The following is a 27,379-nucleotide window of genomic DNA, read 5'->3' as shown; positions in this document are numbered from 1 at the left end:
AAAGCCTCTTCTGAGTCTGTTGATCGGTGCTTGTGGCTGTATGGTGACAGTGAAAACTGGCAGCATGTTTGTTGTCTTCCTATCACTATTAGCAGCTTTATTCCATTGGTCAGTGGAAACTTGATGATAACATGATGGTCAAGCTTGTTTCTACTGAGGGAGGCTCTTCCAAAGGGTATCTGGGAAGCACTTGATGTGAAGAATGTCTTGGACTTCAGAGGTGGAGTGAGGTGTGAATCTTCTTTCTTTGGGGAGGCTGCAGACATTTCAATGCCTACCTTCTTGGCCTTTAAAAGCCTTTGCTTTACAGGCTTGGGCTGGAGGGGCAGAGTTTCCTTCATTTTGGTGCCCATCTTGTGAAGGCAACGTTATTTCAATAACTAAGTTTTTGATAAAATCACCTAATAGTATTAGTTTCCAAAAATACTTTTGAGTAATTTTAACATAAGTTCGCTTCCAAGTAAAATGTTCCATTAAATATCATCATTTTGCAATCAGATACAATGCTAAACATTAATTACTAGACTTGCTTGTGTGATTAAAGTTTTATATACTTCGACTTCTTATTTTTACACAAACTAGATATTTGTGCCATTAATAAACATGTTTTGCCTACTGAAAATTGAGGCCAGACGACCTCAGTCTAAAAAGAAAATCTCTTTCTGCAGATTAACTCTTGTTTGTTTGTTTTGTTTGTTTTGTTTGTTTTGAGACAAAGTCTCACTCCATAGCCCAAACTGGAATGCAGTAGTGCGATCTCGGCTCACTGCAAGCTCCGCCTCCAGGTTCCATCATTCTCACCACCTCAGCCTCCCGTGCAGTAGCTGGAACTACAGGCGCCCCCTACCACCGCTGGCCTAATTTCTTGTTTTATTGAGAAGGAAGAATGAGGTTTCACACCCGTGTTAGCCAGGATGGGTCTTGATCTCTGACCTCATGATCTACCACCCATCTCGACCTCCCCAGTGGGATTACACACCACACCTGGCCACTCTCAAACTAACTCACAACAATTTTAGTAGATTATGCTTAAAACAGAAAAGGAGCATTTATCTTTTTTTCCCCACCTGATTTCTCTAGAATTCTGAAATTCTTACTGAATAATTTTACTTTCATGACACAGCTGCTTAGCAAAAAAGTCCGCAAAGTAAGAATCTGTTCTGCCTTGGTCGGGCGCTGTGGCTCAAGCCTGTAATCCCAGCACTTTGGGAGGCCGAGATGTATGGATCACGAGGTCAGGAGGATCAAGACCATCCTGGCTAATAATGTGAAACCCTCGCTCTACTAAAAAAAATACAAAAGCTAGCCGGGAAGAGGTGGTGGGCTGTATTCCCAGCTACTCGAAGCTGCAGGCAGGTTCGCCCAAACCCGGCGGCGGAGCTTGCAGGTGAGCTGGAGATCCGGTAACTGCACTCCAGCCTGGGCTAAGAAGTGAGACTCCGCTCAAAAAAAAAAAAAAAAAAAAAAAAAAAAGAATCTGTTCACCTTTTAACAGGACATAATCGAAACTTTGGCTATATTATCAAGGCTTTACTGAAATATATTTAGAAATGTACCCCTCAGACCAGTTATGACCAGCAATTGTATGAACTAAGGTTGACTTTATGGAGCTCAATGCTTACAAAGCATTCTGAGAAAAGCCAGTCTGACATATAGATTATGGGTTCCCAGCCCTACAGAGATTAGTAAGGAAGGCTTCATTTTGTGGTGCCCATAGGAATTTGGGGCTATTTTGAGGGCCTCCCAGGAGGAATTCACACAAAGCTATAAGGTCTGCAGCTGAAATTTGATAGTATGTTCTTGGCTTGGCTTTCAGCTCAATATGCCTTTAAAGTCTCAATCTAGACCTGTATGAAACTTGCAGCAAGGAGTTTGCGCATTATGTAATGTACCTTTGTTCTTACTACTAAACTTACATAAATGATCAGGCAAAAATCTAACAAGGCTAGACTCTATTTTTAAACAAAATAATCTTACTTTGATTATCTATGATCAAAAAAATGATGGTTACTACAGAGATAAATTTTATGTTTCAGCTAAAAACTGTAGTCGGATCTGGCTGGGGGCACATGCCTATAATTCCAGCACTTTGGGGAGGCCAGGAGTTCAAGACCAGCCTGGGCAACATGGTGAAACCTCATGTCACTCTTTTCAAAAATAGAAAATTAGATGGGTACGATGGCAGGTGCCTGTAGTCCCAGTTAATCAGGAGGCTCAGGAGGGAAGATGGTTTGCACCAGAGGTAGAGGTTGCAGTGAGCTGAGATTGTCTTGCACTCCGCCTGGGGAGACAGAGCTAGGACCCTGTCTCAAAAAAAAAAAACTTTTTGAGGAAAAACTATACGTAACGTAAAATGACGAGTAGATGGGTGCAGCAAACCAACATGGCACATGCATACCTACGTATCAAACCTGCACGCTTGTGCAATAACATGTACCCTAGAACTTAAAGTATAATAAAAAATTTAATAAATAAAAGGAAATCTATAGCCCTTGTGGGTTATCAGATTCTCTAGTCTAGTTTTTGTCTTGGGCTAGTTTTACCTGTTTGTAAACTGGATCCTGCTATCTGATGAATTTTTGTCCTACAATGATAATTTGTGGAATAAGAAGCCAAATACTGCCTCTCCCATTAATGTATCTATTGTCAGTTAATTTGAAGGTTCCAACCCTGGAACAAAGTTAGATGAGGAAGGTTTTGCTCCCCAAAATGCAAAACCAAACTGTGGTACATTCATGCAATGGAATACTATTTAGTCAGAAAGGAACAAGCTATCAACCTCACACAAAGACACGCAGTGAATCTTGCATGCACACTGCTAACTGGAAGAAGACAGTCTGAGGAGAATATACTACAGAGTGATTCTACTTAATGAGATTCTGAGAAAGCAAATCCACACAGATGGGAAGCCATTGGCTCCATGGGGTGGGGGTTTGATACATTCCATATGATACTTTAATAGTGGATACCTGCCACTACGCATTTGTCAAAAACATCTAGAATTTTACAGCTAAATGGGTAAGCCAAACTCTATTCAAATTAAATAAAAATTATTCAGATGTGGAGTATCCCAGGACAGAATACATTATGTGAAAAAATAATTTAACTATGCTACAAATTACTATGGTTTGATGTGGTTTGTCCCTGCAAAACTTGTGTTGAAATTTGACCCCCAGTGTGGCAGTGTGGGGCTGTGGGGGCCCAGTGAAGGTGTTTGGGTCATGAGGACTAATCCCTCATGAATAGGTTAATGTCCTCCACGGGGATGAGTGAGTTCTGCCTCACAGCAATGGATTAATTCCTGCAGGAGTAGGAGAGTTAACGAGAGTCTGGGTTCCCTGGCTTCCTCCGCTGTCGTGCCTCTTGCTATATGAGTCCTGGCATACCCCTGCTCCTCCACCTTCCACCATGGTGAAAAAGACTGAGGCCCCACCAGATGCAACTGCTCAATCTCGACATTCCAGTCACCAGTATTGTGAGCCAAATGGACCTATTTTTACTTCATAAACCACCCAGCCTTGCAGGTATTCTGCACAGAAGCACAAAACGGACTAAGACACAAATGTAGAAAAACTCAATGAAGGTGTAGGAAAAACGGTGTTGACCTAAGTCACTTCAAAATGAGTAGATTCTGTGAAGGAAGGCAAATGGACCACACTTCATCACTGGATTCCATTTTATAAAGTTCTTCCAACAAGAATAATTGTGGTCAATTGTAAAACCACAGAATCTTGCACACTGGAATAAAAGAATGACTTACATGTTGCATGTAGGAACCAGGTCTCTCACTGTTGAAGTGGAGGCCGCGAAATTAGCAAGGAGAAGGCTAGAAATGTATCTATGTGATAGTAGATCAGAGGTTGCACATCAACATAAACTTACACTTGGTTTAATATAGATACATACAGTTCTACATAGAAACCTTTAAAATTAGGGGTGTACAGGTCTGTTAGATAACACATATACTCCTAGTACTGCTAAGGACCTGACAAGATACAATGTGCTCATTCAGCAGTCAGATGTGCCTTCCTACCATTCTCAAAGGAATCAGGCTCTTTGAAGAAATGTCTGGTACCAGAACTGGGACAGTAAATATATGAGGAGCCAGGATAATCTTGAAGAACAGAAAGTAAGTATGTAATGAAAAAAAATTAAAATATGTACAAAAATAAAAATTTATCTCTTTATTAAAAGAAAAAACAGGAGCCAATAAAAAGAGCTACCCATGACCAACACAGGAATGAATTGTGCAACATAATGTTGTAGTGCTGAATAGGCAACTAAAGCTTTGGCAGTCATCTAGGGTGTCTGTGTTTGTATTGGCCATAGTGAATAAGCAAATGGAGTTGAATAGAAACTTCCCTTTGCAAAAGAATTCCAAATAATTGAGGTAGACAGCCATCAAGAAGGTGGAGCCCTCACCTGTGTGGCTCCGTGATAGTGACTTTGCCCTCGAAAGAACACGGTAGGGACAAGGAGGAAAAATAATGCACAGTGGAGAAATCGAAAAACTTCAGCTCTGCTGAACAACTAAGTGAACATCAAAGGCGACAGTTCACCTTGAGAAAATGAAGTGACAAGAGTAGCACTTCACCTCTGTGATCTATCACTTTCCAGACCCAGAATCTCAGTCTAATTATAAGAAAAATTCCATGTCAAATCACAATGGGGACACATTCTCTACAAAAATTCTGAGATGGAAAGCCAGACACGGGTCACATCCAGGAGCTGCCTACGATGCACTACATGTCATGAGGGATCCTGATGGGTCAGGGTACATTTGAACTAAGGAATCCAAATGAAATATGAATTTTAGTTAATGATACCATCAGTATTTGTTCATTAACTGTGAGACATTATGTAAGATATGAATAAGCCATGTGAGACACACTGACAGAAGATGTTAATAAGAGAGGAAAGTAGGTTGAAGCTACAAGGGAAATCTCTGCAATTTCTCTTTTTTGCAATTTCTGTGTAAGTCAAAAACTGCTATAAAATATAACTGTATTTAAAACATTGTTATATTTTTCAAACACTTCTTTAATTATTTATACCATGAATTGCTAGTAATTGACACTGTTAACTAGTCCTGTTTTTTAAGTAAGAGCATTTATGACACAAAAAATTAACGCAGACTGATATATAAATCAAAATAAATGTTCTTTACATGTTTTCTGTTACAGTGGTAACACATATGTGTAAACTTATTTATCATTTTCTTTCTTGTGCTGTGGTTGTGTCCTGGGTTCATTCTCTAAAATGCTGTTCACCTTAGACCAGGAAAAAAAAAACCTACCAGACTCTGTTTCAATTCATGACTAAATATTTTCAAAAGAGTGACTTTCTAAAAATATGTTCCAAAGGCAAATTGATTCATTGTGACTGGATCACTTCTTCCAAAGACTTCTTGTCTTTATTTTGTTCCATGCCTACCTTTTAGCCATAATACAACAGAATCAAATATTGGCCACTGGGGAAAAAAAATTCAAAGAAAGAAAGAATGTGAACAGAACTTGTGACCATGAAGATTAAATGTTTTACCACAAAGCTTTCTAAAACAGAAGAGTGTAAAAGGGTATTCAAAGTCAATTTCCTCAATGAGGCTTTGCAGAAAATGGGGAAACTAGAGAAAAAAAATGGCAGGACACTGTACGGGTGATTTTAGATGTTCCTATGCTTTATGGAAAAAAAAATACTTTACCTTTTAAAGAATCACACAGAAGTATTAGAAACCAAAACTCTGGAATGTTTCCAAATTTAGTTGAACCTCTATGTAGTTATGTCTATATAGCTAGTCATGAAGTTGATGATTTTTTAAAAATCCGTGCCTTGTGTAATAAAATACACAATGAATACTCAATGCTCATAGGAAAACATATTAGACCTTGTGAAAGGAAAATCAACCTTGGGGACCCAAAATCACTAAGCTAAAAGGAAAAGTCAAGCTGGGGCTGCTGGGGGCAAACCTGCCTCCCATTCTGTCCAAAGTCACCCATCTGCTCACCGAGAGAAATGCGTATCTGAGTGCCTCATCGGGAGAGGGTAACCAGCAACTCAAAAGAATGAAACCATTTGTCTCTTACCTACCTATGACCTGGAAGCTCCCTGTCTGGCCTTCTCTTCAAGTTGTCTCACCTTTCTGGACTGAACCCAGGTATATCTTTCACATACTGATTGATGTTTCATGTCTCCCTAAAGTGTGTAAAACCAAGCTGGGCCCCGACCACCTTGGGCCCATGTTGTCGGGACCTCCGGCGGAGGCATCATGGGGGCATCCTCAAACTTGGCAAAATGAACTTTCTAAAAAATCTCAGACCGGTCTCAGATTTTCAGGGTTCACACATGTAATGTAGGATATCAATGTTTATAAAACAGATATTATTCTATATACTATTAAAAATATGCTGCCAATTAACCTTAGACTTTCTCAACAAAATAAAAAATGTTGATGAGGTACAAATAATATATTTAAACTTAAATAATGTTGCAAGTTGGCCGGGCGCGGTGGCTCAAGCCTGTAATCCCAGCACTTTGGGAGGCCGAGACGGGCGGATCACGAGGTCAGGAGATCGAGACCATCCTGGCTAACACGGTGAAACCCCGTCTCTACTAAAAAATACAAAAAACTAGCCGGGCGAGGTGGTGGGCGCTTGTAGTCCCAGCTACACGGGAGGCTGAGGCAGGAGAATGGTTTGAACCTGGGAGGCATAGGTTGCAGTGAGCCGAGATCCGGCCACTGCACTTCAGCCTGGGCAACAGCAAAACTCTGCCTCAAAAAATTAAAAAAATTAAAAATGCCTATCTCTCTTACAGAATAATTTCCCAAGGGCAGAAGTTTTGACTGTTTTGAACTAAGCTGTGTCCCCAGCACTTAGGGCAGTGGTTGGCCTATAGTAGGTACTCACTAAATACATTTGAGGATGAGAATGTAGAAAAGAGTTACAATAAAGTAGAAACATGGGGCTGGGCGCGATGGCTCAAGCCTGTAATCCCAGCACTTTGGGAGGCCGAGACGGGCGGATCACGAGGTCAGGAGATCGAGACCATCCTGGCTAACACGGTGAAACCCCGTCTCTACTAAAAAATACAAAAAAACACTAGCCGGGCGAGGTGGCAGGCGCCTGTAGTCCCAGCTACTCGGGAGGCTGAGGCAGGAGAATGGCGTAAACTCAGAAGGCAAAACTTGCAGTGAGCTGAGATCGGGCCACTGCACTTCAGCCCGGGCGACAGAGCGAGACTCCATCTCAAAATAATAATAATAATAATAATAATAATAATAATAATAATAATAATAATGTTGCAAGTTTTAATATGCCTACTTTTCAATTTTTCAATACTATTTTTACTAATTTAACACTGTAAGAAAAACGAGCAATGAAAACATGAATAAAAGTGTTTACAGGGGGTGCACATGTTTCCTCCAGCCTCTGCCCATCTCCAGCTTTTATCCCAACTGTCCTGATAGTGGCTCTAAGCATTTCTCCTCTCTCTATACCAAGATCTCCCTGCTGAAGCACAACCAAATCTTATCATGTGTTATGAGACGCTGTGATGATGAGCAACCAAAGCCTCGAGGAAGGGATGCTTTTGTAAAACAAGACTTGCAGAATATAAAGTGTGAAGTAAAGCCCATGGCAGATCCCCCTTTAGCACCCAGGGAACAGACAGGAAGCTTTTGCCTCACCTTCCTCACTAGCCCGCAGCCACATCTCCCCAGGTCAGTCTTGAGGACAACGAAACTCTGGTCTTCACTGTGAACACACTACCAGGTGCTCCAAAGCCATGGCCTCTTCTTGGGTGGGTCCTGAGGAGAACAAAGCTCTGGTTCTAATCCTAACCCCAATCCTGTCTCTAGACTTTAACCCTGACCCTAAACCCTGATCCCTACCCTGGTCCCTAATTCTGACCCTGACTTTGACCCTGACTCTGATCTTGACCCTGACCATGACCCCACCTCTAACCATACTTCCGGCCCTGACTCTGACCCAGACCCTACTCCTAACCCTAACCGTACTATTATCTTTATGATCTATCTCTAATCTTACCCCCTACTGCTAAATAGCTGTACCCAAAAGCACTTATTAAATTATTTAACTTTTTTCCCTTGAATTCTCTAAGGACATCCTAAAGGAGACGTCTTTATATATTTTGCAGTCCCTCTTGAGTGGTATGGCTTCAGATAGGAAGTTCTAATACTTTGCAAGACATAAAAAGTTTGGAGAGTAACAGCACGGGGTTGTTAGGGATGTATGTTGGCATTCACGATAGTCATTGGTGCTGTTGTCCAAATATTTTCAGTTCAGTTTTTATAAATGCACTCTGACTATTCCAACCCACCTACTTAAATTTTGCATGACCACATAGCTTTTTTTTTCTCTCTCTCTCTTTTTTTTTGCATATGGAGGTGAGAAGAAATAACATGTGATTTTTTTCAGGAGAAATCTCTTAAGCACAGAGTTCTGTTCAGCATGTTTTTTTCTCTTTTCTATAGCAATAATTTTAGCAATATTAATAGCTTCAAAAAGTAACTTAGCTATTAGGTTTTTAAAAATGTCTTTTGTCTTCCAGTTTGTAAGCCACACTGATCAGGACTAGAGAGTTGAATTATTAGAAGTGATAAAGGAAAGATAATGCTTATCTTTTAAAAACATGAATTACCTGTTTAATGAGCACAAACAAGTTTTGTTCTATTCATCAGGTAATAAAGAAAACTTTACACAAAAGGTGAGGGTCAGGGAATGCAGACAACACACAACCGACTTTATGGCAGGAAGATTCTTAGTGCTAATTCAATGTTACCACTTATTAGCTGCAAAATATAATTGTATTTGCAATTTTGATCATAGACACTAACCATCATTATGGACAAAGGATGGCCACTGACCAATGAGAAAAGATGGTGGTCATAACAACCAGCAGTACCCCTGGCACATCCGCCAGTTTGCAGTGACTGTCAGGTCTGACTGATCTGGATGTCTTAACAGCTACATCTGTAAGTGACAGAATTGCCTTGTGTCAATGGCTCTCAAACCTGGGTGCCTGCTTGAATCTCTTAAATAACTTTCAAAAATATGTTCATCACTAATTCACAATTATACTGTTTAGGAATTATGAATCTGGATGCTCCTGTATTGGGTGCATATATATTTAGGAGAGTTAGCTCTTCTTATTGAATTGATCCTTTTACCATATGTAATGGCCTTGTCTCTTTTGATCTTTGTTGGTTTAAAGTTTGTTTTATCAGAGACTAGGATTGCAACCCCTGCCTTTTTTTGTTTTCCTTTTGCTTGATAGATCTTCCTCCATCCCTTTATTCTGAGCCTATGTGTGTCTCTGCACGTAAGATGAGTCTCCTGAATAGAGCACACTGATGGGTCTTGACACTTCATCCAATTTGCCAGTCTGTGTCTTTTAATTGGAGCATTAAACCCATTTACATTTAAGGTTAATATTGTTATGTGTGAATTTGATGCTGTCATTATGATGTTAGCTGGTTATTTTGCTCATTAGTTGATGCAATTTCTTCCTAGCATTGACAGTCTTTACATTTTGGCATGTTTTTACAGGGGGTGGTACCAGTTGTTCCTTTCCATGTTTAGTGCTTCCTTCAGGAGCTCTTGTAGGGCAGGCCTGGTGGTGACAAAATCTCTCAGCATTTGCTTGTCTGTAAAGGATTTTATTTCTCCTTCACTTATGAAACTTAGTTTGGCTGGATATGAAATTCTGGGTTGAAAATTCTTTTCTTTAAGAATGTTGAATATTGGCCCCCACTCTCTTCTGGATTGTAGAGTTTCTGCTGAGAGATCCGCTGTTAGTCTGATGGGCTTCCCTTTGTGAGTAACCCGACCTTGATCTCCGGCTGCCCTTAACATTTTTTCCTTCATTTCAACTTTGGTGAATCTGACAATTATGTGTCTTGGAGTTGCTCTTCTTGAGGAGTATCTTTGTGGCGTTCTCTCTATTTCCGGAATTTGAATGTTGGCCTGCCTTGCTAGGTTGGAGAAGTTCTCCTGGATAATATCCTGCAGAGTGCTTTCCAACTTGGTTCCATTCTCCCCGTCACTTTCAGGTATACCAATCAGACATAGATTTGGTCTTTTCATATACTCCCATATTTCTTGGAGGCTTTATTCATTTCTTTTTACTCTTTTTCCTCTAAACTTCTCTTCTCACTTCATTTCATTCATTTGATCTTCAATCACTGATACCCTTTCTTCCAGTTGATCGAATCGGTTACTGAAGTTTGTGCATTTGTCACGTAGTTCTCATGCCATGGTTTTCAGCTCTATCAGGTCATTTAAGGACTTCTCTACATTGGTTATTCTAGTTAGCCATTCGTTTAATCTTTTTTCAAGGTTTTAGGCTTCTTTGCAATGGGTTCGAACTTCCTCCTTTAGCTTGGAGAAGTTTGATCATCTGAAGCCGCCTTTTCTCAACTCATCAAAGTCATTCTCCATCTAGCTTTGTTCCATTGCTGGTGAGGAGCTGCAATCCTTTGGAGGGGTAGAGGTGCTCTGATTTTTATAATTTTCAGCTTTTCTGCTGTTTTTCCCCCATGTTGGCGGTTTTATCTACCTTTGGTCTTTGATGATGGTGATGTACAGATGGGGCTTTGGTGTGGATGTCCTTTCTGTTTGTTAGTTTTCCTTCTAACAGTCAGGATCCTCAGCTGCAGGTCTGTTGGAGTTTGCTGGAGGTCCACTCCAGACCCTGTTTGCCTGAGTATCAGCCGCAGAGGCTGCAGAATGGTGAATATTGCTGAACAGCAAATGTTGCTACCTGATCGCTCCTCTGGACGCTTCATCTCAGGGGGGCACCTGGCTGTGTGAGGAGTCAGTTGGCCCCTACTGGGGGATGCCTCCCAGTGAGGCTACTCGGGGGTCAGGGACCCACTTGAGGAAGCAGTCTGTCCGTTCTCAGATCTCAAACTCCGTGCTAGGAGAACCACTACCCTCTTCAAAGCTGTCAGACAGGGACATTTAAATCTGCAGAGCTTTCTGTAGACTTTTGTTTGGCTATACCCTATCCCCAGAGGTGGAGTCTACAGAGGCAGACAGGCCTCCTTGAGCTGCAGTGGGCTCCACCCAGTTCGAGCTCCCCAGTCGCTTTGTTTACCTACTCAAGCCTCAGCAATGGTGGGCACCGTTCCCCCAGCCTCACTGCCATCTTGCAGTTAGATCTCAGACTGCTGTGCTAGCAATGAGCGAAGCTCTGTGGGCACGGAACCCTCCAAGATAGATGCCGGATATAATCTTCTAGTGTGCAGCTTGCTAAGACCCTTGGAAAAGCACAGTATTAGGGTGGGAGTGACCCGAATTTCCAGGTGTTGTGTGTCAGGGTTTCCCTTGGCTAGAAAAGGGAATTCCCTTACCCCTTGCACTTCCTGGGTGAGGCAACACCTCACCCTGCTTCGGCTCTCGCTCGGTAGACTGCACCCACTGTCCAGCATCCACTATCCAATGAGCCCCAGTGAGATGAACCCGGTACCTCAGTTGGAAATGCAGAAATCACTCGTCTTCTGTGTTGCTCACGCTGGGAGTTGTAGCCTAGAGCTGTTCCTATTCAGCCATCTTGGAACCACCCAGCTTTAGCTTCTTTCCACGTAATGCTGCATCTGCATTTGAGACCAGAGGCATTAACATGGGTTAAATTGTGAAACTGTCTAGCATTAGATATGGCAGTAGCAACTAGGCGATCAGCCATTTGATTCCCTGCAGTCAAAGGTCCTAGAAGAGGTGTATGAGCCCTAATGTGAGTGATGTAAAAAGGGGGCATTCTACTCCTAACTGCTGTTTGCAATTGGATAAATAAAGTCATCAGTTGTTCATCTGTATGAAATTGTAACTGAGCATTTTCATTTAATTCTGTGGAATGAACCACATATGAAGAACAGAAACCACATTAATAGGCATATCAAAATCATTCAATACCTCAATTACAGCTAAAAGCTCTGCTTTTTGAGCCGAAGTATAGGGCGTCTGAAAATCTTCACATTTTCAGCCAGAATAAGAAGCTTTAACATTACTAGACCCATCTGTAAAAACATTCTCACACCTTCAATTGGTTTAAATTTAGTTATTTTAGTGAGAATCCAATTTGTTAATTTCAACAATTGAAACAGTTTCATTTTAGGAAAATGATTATCCAGAATTGTTTAGTAACCAAGTCCTCTAAAGCCTGCAGTTTCTCTTTACTCAGCGGCCATTGTTCTAGCCAATTTGGATAGCATTTTAAAGGTATAGGTTCTGGAGGCTTAATGATGGCCACCATCAAAAATGCTATCCTAAACCTCGGCGGGAACTTTGTCTTTCCACTTAAGCAGTTCTTTCAAACCTTGCAAATTTTTTCCTAGTCCCATACCAGGGACATACCCTATTTAATGCATCATATGTTGACTTTGAGGGCTATATAATTGTTCTGGAATTAGAACTTGTGCTCCCTATTGTTGTAATAAATCTCTCCCCCATAAATTTATAGGTATAGAAGTTATAACCGGCTGAATAGTCCCAAGTTGTACATCAGACCCTTCACAATGCAAAACGTAACTACTTTGATATACTTCAGGGGATTTACCAACTCCAACTATGTTAAATTAAACTATGTTAAATTGAATTGGCCACGCGGATCACCAATGTTACAGAGAAATGATTGAAGTGTCTGCTCCTGTATCTACCACACCTTTAAATTTCTTTCCCTGAATAGTTATTTCACAGGTAAAACATTTAACAGTAATTTGATTCACCCAATAAGCTGCTGTGCCTTGTTTATTTGTGCTTCCAAATCTTCCTGTTCATTTAATTTCACTTTTCCCCACTTCCACATATGGCATAATCAGGAGCTGTGCTATACGCTCTCCTGGCTCTGTTTCCAGGGAACAGACGTACATATAACAGTTCGAATTTCCCCACTGTAACCTAAATCAATGACTCCTGTATGTATTTGTACTCCTTTTAAATTTAAACTAGACCTTCCTAGAAGTAATCCTATCATCCCCAGTCGCAAGGGTCCACAGAACCCTATTGGAACTTTTTGCAGGAGTTCCCCATGCAGAAGGCTCAGAGCTTTTGTGCAGCATAAATCTACTGGCACTACCGGCTGTGGTGGGGGACAGACATTGTACAGCGATGAGGGAATGGTCTGAGCTGGAAATGCCCTCGTTTGGAATGGGGCCTGGGACGGTCTCCTCATAGCATTTCCCAAAATCGGGTTCCCATCTTGTGACACTCATTAGCCCAATGTTTTCCTTTTTCACAATCTGGACATATTTCAGTATCAGCAGTTTTCTTTCTTCCCCTATCTGGTGGGCTGATTTTTTCTACATTCTGTTTTAGTATGACCATGCTTCCCATAGTTAATATAAGCTCCAGGAAAAAGAGTATTTCCTTTATCCACTCTCAGTCCTGCCATTGTCTGTGCCAACAAAGTAGTTTTAAGCAGATTACCTCTGATACCATCAAAGGCTTTGATATAATCATCAACTAAATGTGCTTTCCCTCTAAAAGGTCGCAGAGCAGCCTGGCACTCGGGATTAGCATTGTTGAAAGCTAATAAACACAACACTATACCCTGAGCAGCCGAATCTGCAATCACCCTAGCCCCTAGCCCTAGTCCTCGCCCCTAGCCCTAGTCCTCGCCCCTAGCCCTAACCCTAACCCTAGCCCTAACCCTAACCCTAGCCCTAGCCCTAACCCTAACCCTAACCATTTTTTGGGCTACTTGCTTCATTTTTATAAGACATTTGCTGGTTTTATTTTTAAGTTTAAGAAAGTTTTTTTTAAAAAAAGAGAAATCCTTAATTCTCAAAGACTTTTCAAAATAGAACTCTCAAATAGTAATTGATAGCACTTTACATGCTTTCATGATAAAAAAATTCTAAAAGAAAAAAAATAATTTCATCCTGCCTTCATATTATAACCAGAATAGTTGAAATAATATGCTTCAATTGATAGTAAAGTAGCATTTACGTTTTTGGATCAATGAAGCTAAGCCAGCACTAAGAATTCTGTTACTATTCCTCCACTACATTTCAGAGTTATTTCTTCATCCCTATACATACCGCAATAATGAGTCGGCTAGGTCCATTTAGATTATCAACCCAACCCTAAAAGAAAGAAGATTTCCATTGGTTACACATTTTAGAAAATTGTTGTTATCTTGGAACATCTGCAGTCTAATCTCAATAAATTTCAAACAAGGGCACTGAGACCCCAGCTAATAGAACTATCTAATTCAGTATTATTAAGATCCCAAAGATCAATGGCAAAGCATTGGCTATTTTCTGCACTTTGTCCAATAATTAAAATTTGGCCAGGATTGTTGTTCATAGCAGGAGCCATGAATGGTTTTGCAGCGTTTTGTGACATCTTAAGGGCTACGGTGGACCTTGTCCTTATATCATGATCTGCTAAGCAATTCACCAACCATACTTCTCCACCTCAGTCCTGATTTTAGCCTCCTTAGGAGAACATTGAAAACATGATTGGTAGTAATGTGTGTTGACTTGCTTAAAGATGTTACAGGAAAGATTATGCTTAAGAGTAGTTAGAGGGAAATGTCTTTTTGAGTTTGTTTCCTAAGCCCCAAGCCATTCAGCTGACCTTATTATGTCTCTTTACCTTACAGTATAAAAGTTGAAATGTGTATAATGGGAGACAAGAGATATGGGAGGAGAAGATGAAGGGACTAATATTAATTGAGCCTTTTCAGTAGGGACCCGCCTTTTACTAGAGTCTGAGCACTCCTCTCCTCATACATTGTCTCATTAAACCAACTCTCCAAAGTAGTATCTGTCCTGTTTTATGGAAAGAACAACTCAAAAATGTCGCATTGCCAGTAAGTGGTGGAGCTGGAATTTATCTGCCCCCAAAGTACTTTCAGAAGGACACAGCAGTATACTGAGGTTAAAAAAAATTACTATTCCCAAACTGAGATCCTTCTGTGAGCTTTGTAACTCTTGTTTACCCTGGCAGTTAGTTGCAATACTATCAAGTTGGCCATCAAGAACATTCTGGTCTGTTTAAGCTATAGTGGGAAAGCCAAGATATAAAAACATCACCCATGGGAATTTTGAGACTAGAGTAGTTAGAAGCTAATTTAAGATCTCCATCCAACTCTAAGATAGTCAGGGTAACTGCCAGAAGAGCCTCATGATCCCAAAGTGGGATTTTGCCCTAGTATAATGGGTTCATATTTGATTGGCTGCATTTAGCTATAAATCCTGAGGAGAAGAAGAAAGACATCAGAAAATAATTGGGCTAGAAAAACCTTAGTTTGAAAGCAAAACACAGAATCCAGGTAAGTGGGCTTACTGGGAAAGGCTTATGCCACGTTGCTCCCACAATGGAGGGCCTTATGATGGCGATGGTTAGGCTCCTGCTCTCCTGCTGCACCACCGTTTCTCCCAAGGCCTTGGTGTAGGTGTAAGTATTGGGCCAATCTCCGGTCCGCTTGGGTGTGATCTCGTCAGTAACAGCGTTGTCTGTACATAAAAGGTAGTCAGAGTAAAATGAATTCTAGCAACATGTGTTAGACAATAGACCAAAAGGAAAATGTGAGACACAGTCAAACAAAACTTCCACCCTTTAGCCATGGTTCTGGAATTCAGAACAGTCACATGATACCAAGTTTGAGTGCAAACCTGCTCAAAGTATGCATGAGCTCTTTTCACTGCTAAGCCCAATCTTATCAGTCAAATCCTGTGTCCTCCCATCCAGACAGGTAGGTAGGTAGACGGATAGAATCAATAGCAATGCCACTTTATTACTACTACTAGTGTAGGGCTATTAGTACTACTTTATTCGTACTACTTTAGCGCTCCTTTTACTTTACCAGCACTGATTACTCTGTAGTAGTACTAATTTGAGGTAATTACACACAACCTCTTTACTTCCTCTCCAACAAGCTCATAAGTACATTCATTGCACACATTTTTGAGGCCCAGTCATTCTCCCAGTAGTGTGCCGGATGCTGTGTTCAGGGAGCTCGAGGCTCTCATCCAAGGTGTTTCAGTGGCAGCCCTGTTCAGTGTTGTCCCATAGAAACCCAGTGCAGTGATCCTGAAGACTTTAGCTTTACCTTTTAAAAATTTCATTCGAGGCAAATCAAATCAAAGTGACTACTTTTGGCAGACGGACGATCTGTTTTACCAATACTATGTAATGCATTTTGAAGGTCTGTTTAGAGCCTGTGATAATAACTTGCTAATTATTTCCAGAGATTTTCAACGAATTCTGAAGTCTGTCAAGTGGGGTGATTATAGCACTCTGGAACAGCTTCAAAATCATGAATATTGAATACTCCTACTTACAAGATGACATGTATCATGAATAACTGAGTTACCATAGCATCAGCCTAATCTTTCTTAAAAATGTGTCAGAAGCAGCTGGGCACAGTGGCTCACACCTGTAATCCCAGCACTTTGGGAGGCCGCGGCGGGCAGATCATGAGGTCGGAAGATTGAGACCATTCTAGCCAACGTGGTGAAACCCCGTCTCTACTAAAAATACAAAAATTAGCTGGGCATGGTGGTGTGTGCCCGTAATCCCAGCTATTCAGGAGGCTGAGGGAGGAGAATCACTTGAACCAGGGAGCAGAGGTTGCAGTGAGCTGAGATTGTGCCACTGCACTCCAGCCTGGTGACAGAGCAAGACTCCATCTCAAAAAAAAAAAAGTCAGAACCATTTGATTGATAACCCCAAAATCTATCTACAGCTCTCTAAGAGAGCAAAAAAATTATTGTCAATTAAATATGTAACATTTATTCTAGCTCAGATCTATGTGGTTAAATTATTAATATAACATAGCTTTTTAAAAATTAAGCTGTTGGAATATGCTAGTGTGATTTTTCTGATCAATGTGGTACATTTATTTCTATTTTATACAACAGAACATAACTATACTATTTCGATTGTAGAAAATCTTCAGTGTTACCACCTTGCTGACATGACAAATTTTTGAACAACTAAGATGTTCATGAGGTTAAGACTTATTCAGAACCACAACTCTCAATATTAATCCTCATTTGATCCTGGGGGAGAACCTGGGCACTGACCATTATGTTTCCATTTTTCTTGCTTTGCTTCTGAGTGCTGAGTGTGTTCCGGACACTCCAATGCCTTTTCATTTACATTGAAGAGAGGAAGATTGAGAGGTTCTAGAATTAAAAACAACTTAAACTACACAGAAATATCAAGGATATTTTAATTATACGGTCACCTAGTGGCTGGGAAAGAGTGTAGGATGCTGCAGACACCTCTCCATCTTCACAATAATCCTACCTCATTCCATTTCTGGGTCAACAGTGGATTGACTGACCTAAGACTATTTTCCCTCAACTGCAAAAATAGAGAGTTTATAAAAACCAGGTCTTGAGGGAATACAGCTTCATTTCAATACAGCTGTAAAGAAAAAATTCCTAGAAAACATCAGAGCCCAACAATGTGCTGGGATTGTATGTCACATGGCTAGTATCAGTTGCTGTCATTAATGTTGGGGTACATGGAAAGGATAATACTTGCAGGGACGGGAGCCTCATAAAGCTTAGTGAGTTTGCTTGTATTAGCAAATATTGGATTTTGTTGTTGTTGTTCTTGTTTGTTGTTGTTGTTGCTGTTTTGAAACGAAGCCTCAGTCTTGTCACCCAGGCTGGAGCACAGTGGTAAAATCTCGTCTCACTGCGATCTCCACTTCCCATGTTCAAGCAATTCTCCTGCCTCAGCCTCCTGAGTAGCTGGGATTACAGGCGCCCACCAGCATACCCAGCTAATTTTTGTACTTTTTTTTTTTTTTTTTTTGAGGCGGAGTCTCGCTCTGTCGCCCAGGCTGGAGTGCAGTGGCGCGATCTCGCCTCACTGCAAGCTCCGCCTCCCGGGTTTACGCCATTCTCCTGCCTCAGCCTCCCGAGTAGCTGGGACTACAGGCGCCGCCAGCACGCCCGGCTAATTTTTTGTATTTTTAGTAGAGACGGGGTTTCACTGTGTTAGCCAGGATGGTCTCGATCTCCTGACCTCGTGATCCGCCCGTCTCGGCCTCCCAAAGTGCTGGGATTACAGGCTTGAGCCACCGCGCCCGGCCGGTTTTATAGATTTCTAACAACGCACATGGAAGAAATTTTAATATTCTATAGATGGCTTACCTCTGCTACTCTTAGCTACACCTGTATTCCACTGTTTTATCTTCTCATTCTAATTCTACTTGTGAAAATGGCAATAATTATATTCATTGTAAATTCTCAGGCTATTATGAGGGTAAACAGGAATATTCACAACTGCATTTAAGCTCTTTGATAAAACAAAATGAGCCAATAAACCTAAGGCATTCCTATTTTTAAATAAAACAACCGGAGAGCATCATATATCTGCATAGGTAATAGTTGGTTTTAAAATGTCATTTCTGGCCACATGTAGTAGCTCAAACCTGTAATCCCAGCAGTTTGAGAGGCCAAGGAAGGAGGATCGCTTGAGTCCAAGAGTTTGAGACCAGCCTGGGCAACATAATAAGACCCAGTCTCTACAAAAAAAGTTTTAAAAATTAGCTGGGCATGGTGGTGTGCACCTGTAGTCCCAGTTACTCAGGAGGCTGAGGCAGGAGGATTGTTGAGCCTGGGAGTTGAAGGCTACAGGGAGCCATAATTGTGTCACCATACTCCAGCCCGGGTGACAGAGTGAGACCCTGTCTCAAAATGAATGAGTGAATGAATGAATGAATGAATGAAACAAATAAAAATAAATTATCATTTGTAATACAGCCAAAGAGATCATCTGCTAGCTCATTCAGCGACTTCCTAGGTTCAGATAGGAGATTAGTGTAAACATGCACATGCACTGGTTGGACAATGCCCTTCTCAGGACTTTCACTCAATTCAGGGTTGCTGCTGTTATTCTCAATTTATTTTAAAAACAGTAAATAAGTTAGTAGGGATAAAAAACACTATGTAAACCAAAATACATGTCTGAAATTAATCTAAATGTTCTTCAGTACACTCAGGAAGATACTTTGACCCATGGGTCTCAAATTCTAAACTTGAATTGCTTCAGAAGAAGCACAAAGTCATTGAAAATTTCAGAAAGCAATATGTGTATATCTACATGTGTACACACATAGACACATACACAGTTTCTTCTAAAGATGACTCTCAATTTTGGTTTCAAACTTATTGAATCAACATGATGATATCATTAATAGTTATATTATTTATGCATTTACAGATTGAAATACTAAGAAGCATACGTATTTCCCCTCCCCCACGTTCCAATTTTCTTATGCAACAAGTTGGCAAGCCTAGACGTTCATCAGGAAATCTGTTAGAGAGTAAATACTGGACACACTGTCTTATGATAACATTTGCTCTCTCTTTCTCCAGTCAGGATTATATAATTCACTTGACTGTTGTAGTTATCAAGTTGCATTTGCTTATGTGTCTGTCTCCCCATTGGACAGTGAGTCCAGGAGAGTAGGGATTATGATTTTTATCTGTGTCTAATCACTTTTCTGCCCCCAGGAGCCAGCTGCCTTATTCAGTAAATGGATGCTCTTTGACATGGTAATCTTGATTGGTCAATTTCTGTACTATATAAGGTTTTGGGAAGCAGAGATGGACAATGATGAAAAACAGTGGATGAACTCAAAATTTTGCTACCTGTAGAGCAGGTAGCAAAATTGGAAGTCAAAGTGTCCAGTGGCAGTGGTGATAAGTGTTGACCAACCTCGGTTTGATGAAGTTGGCGTGAAAGTCAATTTAAACTTTTCACTGGGAAGCAAGGTATTTCTGAGTCTAATGCTTATGGAGAATTGGCCTCTGTATTTCCCTCCAGACTTTTATGAAGCACCCAGCCTGGCCCAAACATAAGCCAGATGCTGAATGGCCTGACAATGGCCTGCCTATGTGAAAATTATTCAGTTTGATTAAGAAAAAATTTAATCATATTCTGGTTTGTATATGAAGCCTGCTAACATCAAAGTACACAGAATTTTCATTTTTATGTCAGCTACTTAGCTGTCATTTTGAAGCTGTGCAATGATTAAATTAAATCACAGGCCGGGCACAATGGCTCACGCCTGTAATCCCAACACTTTGGCCGAGGTCAGGAGTTGGAGACCAGCCTGGCCAACATGGCGAAATCCCATCTCTACTAAAAATAAAAAAATAGGCATGCATGGTGGCGGGCACCTGTAATCCCAGCTACTCAGGAGGCTGAGGCAGGAGAATCGCTTGAACCCAGGAGGCAGAGGTTGCAGTGAGCCGAGATCATGCATTGCACTCCAGCCTGGGCAACAAGAGCAAGACTCAATCTCAAACAAACAAACAAAAAGCACAAGTGCTAGCATCAGCTTTCACCATTCCCCTGGAAGAGATCAGCTTTTTTGGTGTTAACAACGTGTTCTATAGCACGAAGGCAAGACTACTGTCCACCGTCTGACCTCCTTTCATATCTCCCAGAGGGCTGTGATGAGGGCCACTGCTGCTGGCTGTGGGGGTCTCCATTCCCCTGCCTCTCACCCCTGCACCCTCAGGGCACATGGACCTTTCCTTTTTTACATGGCAGACTAGCTGTGGCTTCTGGTGGCCATGTCGCTTCAGAAGTGTGGTTTTTAGTAGGTACAGATATACTAGGATCTGTCATTCAATTACAGCTTCTAGGAACTGAAAGACAGCAGGAGACAAAGAGAGCAGGAGAAAGAGGAAGCATGGGTATTAGAAGATAAATGATCCTCATTTCAAATGAAGACTGCTCAGTGAAAAATCTCCTTAAGGCACTATTTCCCAAACTTGCCTGTTCATGAGTGTGAATTACACAGGGACCCTGGGAAAAATCCAGGTCCCTTGGTGCCATTTTAGAACCACTAAATACATCTGCAGAGGTAAGAGTCTGGATAATCTGTGTTTTCAACATGCCCTGGAAATTCCAACAGTCAGGCAAATTAGGGAATCACTAATTTAAAAGAAGTTCGCTCCATCAACTTAAGTCATTAAGATTTGAATATATCAGGATTAGCTCTCAAAAACACATGGCTTCTTGGAGTAAAAATTTCAACAGAATTGAATTCTAAAATTATTAAATCCCCTAATGCTATCCCTCCCCTAGCGCCCCACCCACTGACAGGTTCCAGTGTGTGATGTTCCCCTCCCTGTGTCCATTTGTTCTCATTGTTCAACTCCCACTTATGAGTGAGAACATGTGGTGTTTGGTTTTCTGTTCCTGTGTTAGTTTGCTGAGAATGATGGTTTCCAGCTTCATCCATGTCCCTGCAAAGGACATGAACTCATGCTTTTGTATGGCTGCAGAGTATTCCATGGTGTATATGTGCCACATTTTCTTTACCCAGTCTATCACTGATGGGGATTTGGGTTGGTTCCAAGTCTTTGCTATTGGGAACAGTGCTGCAATAAACATACGTGCACATGTGTCTTTTAGTAGAATGATTTATATCCTTTGGGTATATACCCAGTAACGGATTAAGTTGGGTCAAATTGTATTTCTGGTTCTAGATCCTTGAGGAATGCCACCTGTCTCCACAACGGTTGAACTCATTCACACCCACCAACAGAAGGAAAGCTGCCTTTATCACATCCTAATGTAGCACCGAATGTCGATGACAGGTTGATGGGTGCAGCAAACTACCCTGTCCTGTGTATACCTATGTAACAAACCTGCACATTCTCCACGTGTCCCAGAACTTAAAAGTATAATAATAAAAAGATTGAAAATTTAAAATGCTAATACAAAATTAGGCTTTAGTTATTTGCAGAATACATTGTATTTTCAACGTGAAAAACAAAGGGTTATTGTATGTATTATCAATAAAGTTATATAGTTTCTCATAAAAATAACATTAAAAATAGAAAATTCTAAAAGAAAACTAATTAAATTCCTTTAGGACTATTTAAATATGTATCTGTCAATTTTAACATGAAAATTACTCTTACATTTATACATCCCACATTCTAATAAGGACTAATTGACATGAATTATGAGCAGTAAAGAAGTATGTGTATGCTTGTCTTTACACTTGTAGTAGGTATATATCTGTTCCTGTAAAAATATCTCTTTTTAGAGTCAGAAAATCTGTTTGGTCCCAGTTCTCACTAAAGATACTTAATAAACTCAATAAACTTTACTCTTTAATGAGGTAAGAATGAGAACACAGGCGCCAGCAATGAGCTGGGGTTCCTCTGGCACAGGCTTCAGAGATCCTACCTTAACATCCTCCTTTCATTCATTTGCTGGTAAGAGAGGAGTCTCTTGGGAGAAGCAAGTCTACAACTTGGGGTCAGACAGCCCATGGTCAAAGTTGAACTCCACCACTGTTCAGCTGTGTGACTTTAGGCCAAGTGACTTTCCCTCTCTGATCCTCATGATCATTTTTGGTAAAAACAGCACAGTGACAGGTCTATGAAGATTGGAGGACATGAAATAAAAAATGTGTGTGTCTTAGTTTGAGTTTCCTGGAAGTAGATCCTGAGGCAAAGATTCAAGTATAAAAATTTTATCTGGAGATGACTCTAGGACAGCAATTATACTGCCAGTTCTTCCTTAGGGTACTAATTGCAGGAAACACCAGTACAGGAGTGGGGAACTGAGACAGGAATGGAATGCAGCAGTTAAAGGGACCTTCATCAAGAAAGTTTCCACTGTGGGCAGCCAGGACTCAGCCCTGCCGGGTACCTCTGAGACACAGCATAGAACGTGTGTCTCAGAGTCATCCCACCCAGAGCAAGGGAGTTTGGGTATTTATCCACTCATACCTACCAGTCACTTCTCAGGGCTTCTTCCAAGGGCATGATTCCTCCAGAATGCCCTGCCTGCACTGCAAGAATGAGACTTGAAGGGTCAGTGGCAAGGGCCCTGACAGCACCTCCAGCAATGAGCACAGCCTGGTGTGGAGAATTTCAGTCCCTCAGTGACCCCAACACACACACACACACACACACACACACACACACACACACACACTCCCCTCTCTCTCTCTCTCTTGCTCTCTCCCCCTCTCATGCACACACACATTCTTTCTCTCCCCTCACACACACACACATTCTTTCTCTCTCTCTCACACACACACACACACACACACACACCACACACTCCAACACCAGCACAGGGCATATGTACATACACACATACATGCATACATGACTGTTACCCACTTAGATCCTGGTGAATCCATGGGATAGAAGATAAGGTGGGAATCAGAGGAAAGAGCAAAATTAAGGGGAGTGAAGGTCTTGGGAACAAAATGCAAATGCAGTCAGAAAATCAAGAGGGAAGAGGAGCGGTCTAGACACCAAATGCCTGCTGGTGGCACCTGCTCTACACACACTGTCAGTCATTCCCCAAGCAGCCTCGTGGGGTAGAAGGAATTCCCCTCAACTTACAGATGGCAGAAATGCAGTTCAGAAAAGAAAACTTTACTAACTGATTTTACTGCTTCTGGGCTCTGCTCCTTTTCTTGCTGGCAATCATGGCAGAACTGACAAAACATGTTCCCCCTTCACCACCTGGACCAGAGCCAATGAGAGGGGCTGGGGAACAGGCCATGAGGCCCTGCACCCACCATTCAATGTCTTCAAGACTGTGATCCCTCAGAACTGTTGCACCACGTGCTGGCAGCACTCCCGGTGTCTGGGTGTTTTGTGAAGTTGTACAGGATCCAGTAGAGGCCACTGGCTCTGCTGTCATATCCTAAGAGGCAGCCAGGCAGGCTTGTGACTCTTGGCTGCTTCAGCACCACAGGATGAACAGCTCACGCACTGAGGCTTTTGGGAGAATGAGAGGAAGGAAAGGAAGGGCAGAATGGAGTGATGTAGGGTCCATTCACCACATCCCTGAATGGAAAGACCCCTGTTCCCACAGTAGTCCCACACCGACCACCACCGGCACTCATGCGAATATGCCAGCCTCCATTTCTATGTCCTCATCTGACAACTCCTTCCCATTTTCATCCTGGAGGCAAGACTCTGAACATACTAGCTCTGAGGGCACCTGGAGTGTAACCTGAGACAGTGCCTGAAGACCTTTCATCCAAGCAGGATCCTCCCTTGCCATATCTCCAGACCTGCCCCACAAGCTCCCTCCCTGGTCTCCTGGCTTTTGTTCACTCCTAGGGAGCCTTCTACAGTCATCTCTGAAACGAATCTGTCACTCCTTTATCCAGCACCTTCCATGGCTCCCCAGAGCCTTCCAGATCAAGTGCAAGTTCTTTCACCAGATGCTTGATCCCAAGCTCCATTCTACCTCCTGAATTAAGGTCCCAGAGAAGCCCGCCTTGCTCAGCACAAGTGCATCAGTGAAGTCCGAAGCCTTGAACGTGGCCTTGGCCTTGAGGAAGTCATCAGCACCCTGGCTAGTGAGGGTGCGGTGCTGCGCCAGCATGATGGTGTCTGAAGTTGTGCACCAAGTCAGAGGCCCTGCAGAAGCATTGCTCCTCAGGTGTGAGGTAGTACAGGTAGTCCGTGCACAGGCAGATCTGCTGGTGCCGTTACACTATGAGGGCACTGAGCTCCAAGGTGGCGGCAACATATTCACTGGCATTCCTGCAGGGTGAGGCTGGAGAGGAAGCAGCTCCACAACACATATGAAACCCTGGAAGCCCTTCCCAGCCAACATCTCTGGACCACACTACTTCCAGAAACGGGTGCCCTCTGAGCACACTTGTGTCTCTGTCTCCCACTCCGAGATCCCTCCTGGCCCCACATGCCCCAGTCTGGACCAGGACTTTGAGCCCAGCAGGTGTTCAGTCCATGGTGTTGACTGCTCCCTGGGCCAGAGCCCTTGGTGGCTCTGTGACTCCTCCTGTGGGACCACTGCCTCTGCCTCAGGACCTCCCGATTCCCATGGGAAGACCCTAAGGCTGTGGATTGCCCCACCTGCCCAGGGATCCTCCAACCCCATAGGCCTTACTTGATGCCTTAGCCCTCCCAGAGCATGACATGCTTCTCAGAGGGTGACTTATTTCCAATGCCATCTGTGGATGTTTCCTGCGGACCTCCTCTGTTCTGCTTTATAATCTGTAGGTCAGGGCCAAGAGGAGAAACCAGCCCAACCTCAGAATAAACAAAAGGCTCACTGCCACAAATGGCAACCGCCCTAAAACAGTCAGCAGTGCTTCTGGAAGGAAGGAGGCTTCATTCTGCACAAAGCTCCTCGTTTGGCTTCTTTCTGAACTGGGGAGTGGCAGGCACAGCCCAGCTTACCTGGGTAGGTGTTCAGCCCAGGATGTACAATGGGCCCCTGTTCCCACTGCAGGGTTGACGTTCCTCCAGCTGGAGACCTGGGCTCCTGACACCGCCTAGCCTGTTTGTCCTGCGCTGGATGAGCGTGGAAAGGCTGTACCTGGTATTTCCCTAGGCCCTTGGTTTCCACCATCTAGACATCCAGCAGGAGTGGCCATGCCCAGCCCCACACCTGAAAGGGAATTCCCTCTAGAGCAGCCGAGACATCTACGGACGGAAGAGTGCTCAGTGAGACAGGCCACAGGGGTCCCAGGGAGCATCGGGGGTGGAGGATGCTGGAGGTTTCCAGCCTTGGGCTCTGTGGTTCCTCAAAGAGGTTAGGTCCACCTAGTACCAGGCCTCCCCTCCCATGATTCAAAGAATGGATGAGTGTTCAACGTCAGGAACTCTGATCTGGACCTGGTTTTTCATTTACGTCACCAAGAGACAAGCCCCTAGCCCCTCAGCTAGGGACGGTCCAAGCTCTGGGATGAAATTCTCCTCCAGCAATGTGATGCTTACAGGGACAGGTAGAAAAGCTGGTGACCAGGCCTGCTGTCCTCTGGGTAAGGACAGTGTGCCACCCACCCTCTGAGAGGCAGCTGGTGCCAGGCCACAGCACTGGGCGCCTGTACCCCTGGCTCTGCAGACACTGGTCATGGAGGTCCCTCCCTTTCCCCATTACCTTCTTGCTGCTCCTAGATTTCTTCTAGTCAGTAAGCACTTTGAGTCATTTTTCTGTGCATCCGATTTTACACGTTTGCTCTCAGATGACACACAATAAAGTATGCTGAGCCAACAGGATTCCTGGAGGGGACCTTGGATGCTGAGTCTTCGGCTCCAGGGCCCTGATGGCACTGAATCAGAAGGAGCCAGGGAAGGACAAACATTGGGGCTGAACCCCTATGGACCCAATGGCCATTGGTTGCCTGGCCTTATAGTCCCAAGACACCCTGTCCTCAGGTCAGAGACACTATGGGCTTTGGTCAGGTCCCAGCCTCCCAGTAGTGTCTTGGCACTAGCAGATGCTGACCCCTGAGCCACAACCACAGTTCTGGGTTTGGGGTTTGCTAAAACCACCAAGGACAGAGTCCTGGGGTCAGATTTGGCAGGAACCATGGTGCCTCCCAGAGATGGTGTGCCACTCCCACTTGCCACAAAATGTGCACACAGGCTGTCCCCATGTCCATCCCATCCTGCTGGACAGGATGGAGGAACTCAGGGAACAGGCAAGGTGGACAGCTGGGGTGCAGGAAGAGGCAAGAACATGCTGGGAGGTCAGACCCTGTGAGGGCTGTGGAGGCATCAGGTGGAGTGGGCTCCAGGTGCACCTTCAGTGCACTGGGCATGTCTCAGGCCAGGCTCCTGACCCTGGATGTGTGGATGGTCACCCCTGGGGACTTCTGTCAGGTCCCAGCCACCCGCCCTGGGCAGCACTGCCTCATCTCAGGACTGGCCTTTCTGAGTCCTAAGACAAGACAGTGCTGCCCAGGCCTGACAGACTGGGAGGACCTGTTAAGTCCTCCATCCCTAGACCAGCCTAGCACACAGCAGGGACAGCCTCTTACCTTTACCTTCAGGGTGTGGACTGACCCATCTCATTCTAAGGCAACCAAGGCAGAGCTGAGGACCTGTGCCAGGCTGGGAGCCAGGCCCCTCCCTAAATGGGCCTGAGGGAAGTACCATCCCTGTCCCAATGTGCCACAAATTTCAGCCCAGGAGACACATAGGGAAGGGAGGGCATGTCCTCCCTGCCGGCTGACACTGGAAAAGCGGGACCTGGGAGACCAGGGAGTGCAGGGCTGGCAGGGGCTGCTTCAGGCCCAAGGAGAGCTCAGGCTGCACCATGGGGCTGCCGCTCTTGGGCTGGATGCTGTACCCTCTGCAGGATCTGAGAAAGTCCAGTCCTGAGATGGGACAGTGCTGCCCAGGGTGGGTGGCCAGGGCCTCACAGCAGTCCCCCAGGGAGTGACCACATCACCCGGGAGGGATACAGGGAACCTGGCCCGAGACCTGCCCAGTGCACTGAGGGTGCACCTGGAGCCCACCCCACCTGACCCCCACAGTCCTCACAGGGTCTGACCCCCAGCATGCACCTGCCTCTCCCTGCACCCCAGCTGCCCACACTGCCTGTTCCCTGGCTTCCTCCATCCTGTGCAGCCCATAGACTGT

General features: G+C 43.4%; 2 long non-coding RNA genes across 4 annotated transcripts; both read right to left on the bottom strand.

Annotated features, from left to right (window-relative positions):
- Positions 1-4,833: 4,833 nt before the first annotated feature.
- Positions 4,834-11,537, bottom strand: LOC101015418. The gene is made up of 3 exons (XR_004181589.1): positions 11,488-11,537; positions 7,685-7,804; positions 4,834-5,470 (listed from the first exon to the last, which is right to left on the bottom strand). It is a non-coding gene; the product is annotated as an uncharacterized LOC101015418 (long non-coding RNA).
- Positions 11,538-11,550: 13 nt separating this feature from the next.
- Positions 11,551-27,178, bottom strand: LOC103881685. 3 transcript variants are annotated; one of them, XR_004181587.1, is made up of 4 exons: positions 23,551-27,153; positions 15,309-15,478; positions 13,965-14,101; positions 11,551-11,614 (listed from the first exon to the last, which is right to left on the bottom strand). It is a non-coding gene; the product is annotated as an uncharacterized LOC103881685 (long non-coding RNA). The 3 variants fall into 3 exon arrangements; XR_004181588.1 differs by lacking the exon at positions 11,551-11,614 and having other exon boundaries at positions 13,943-14,101; positions 23,551-23,752; positions 24,231-27,178; XR_004181586.1 differs by lacking the exon at positions 11,551-11,614 and having other exon boundaries at positions 13,943-14,101; positions 23,551-27,151.
- Positions 27,179-27,379: the final 201 nt, after the last annotated feature.

Source organism: Papio anubis, unplaced genomic scaffold (genome assembly GCF_008728515.1).
Source record: "Papio anubis isolate 15944 unplaced genomic scaffold, Panubis1.0 scaffold362, whole genome shotgun sequence".
In the NCBI taxonomy this organism is placed as follows: Eukaryota; Metazoa; Chordata; class Mammalia; order Primates; family Cercopithecidae; genus Papio; species Papio anubis.
This window is presented reverse-complemented; position numbering and strand designations above follow the sequence as displayed.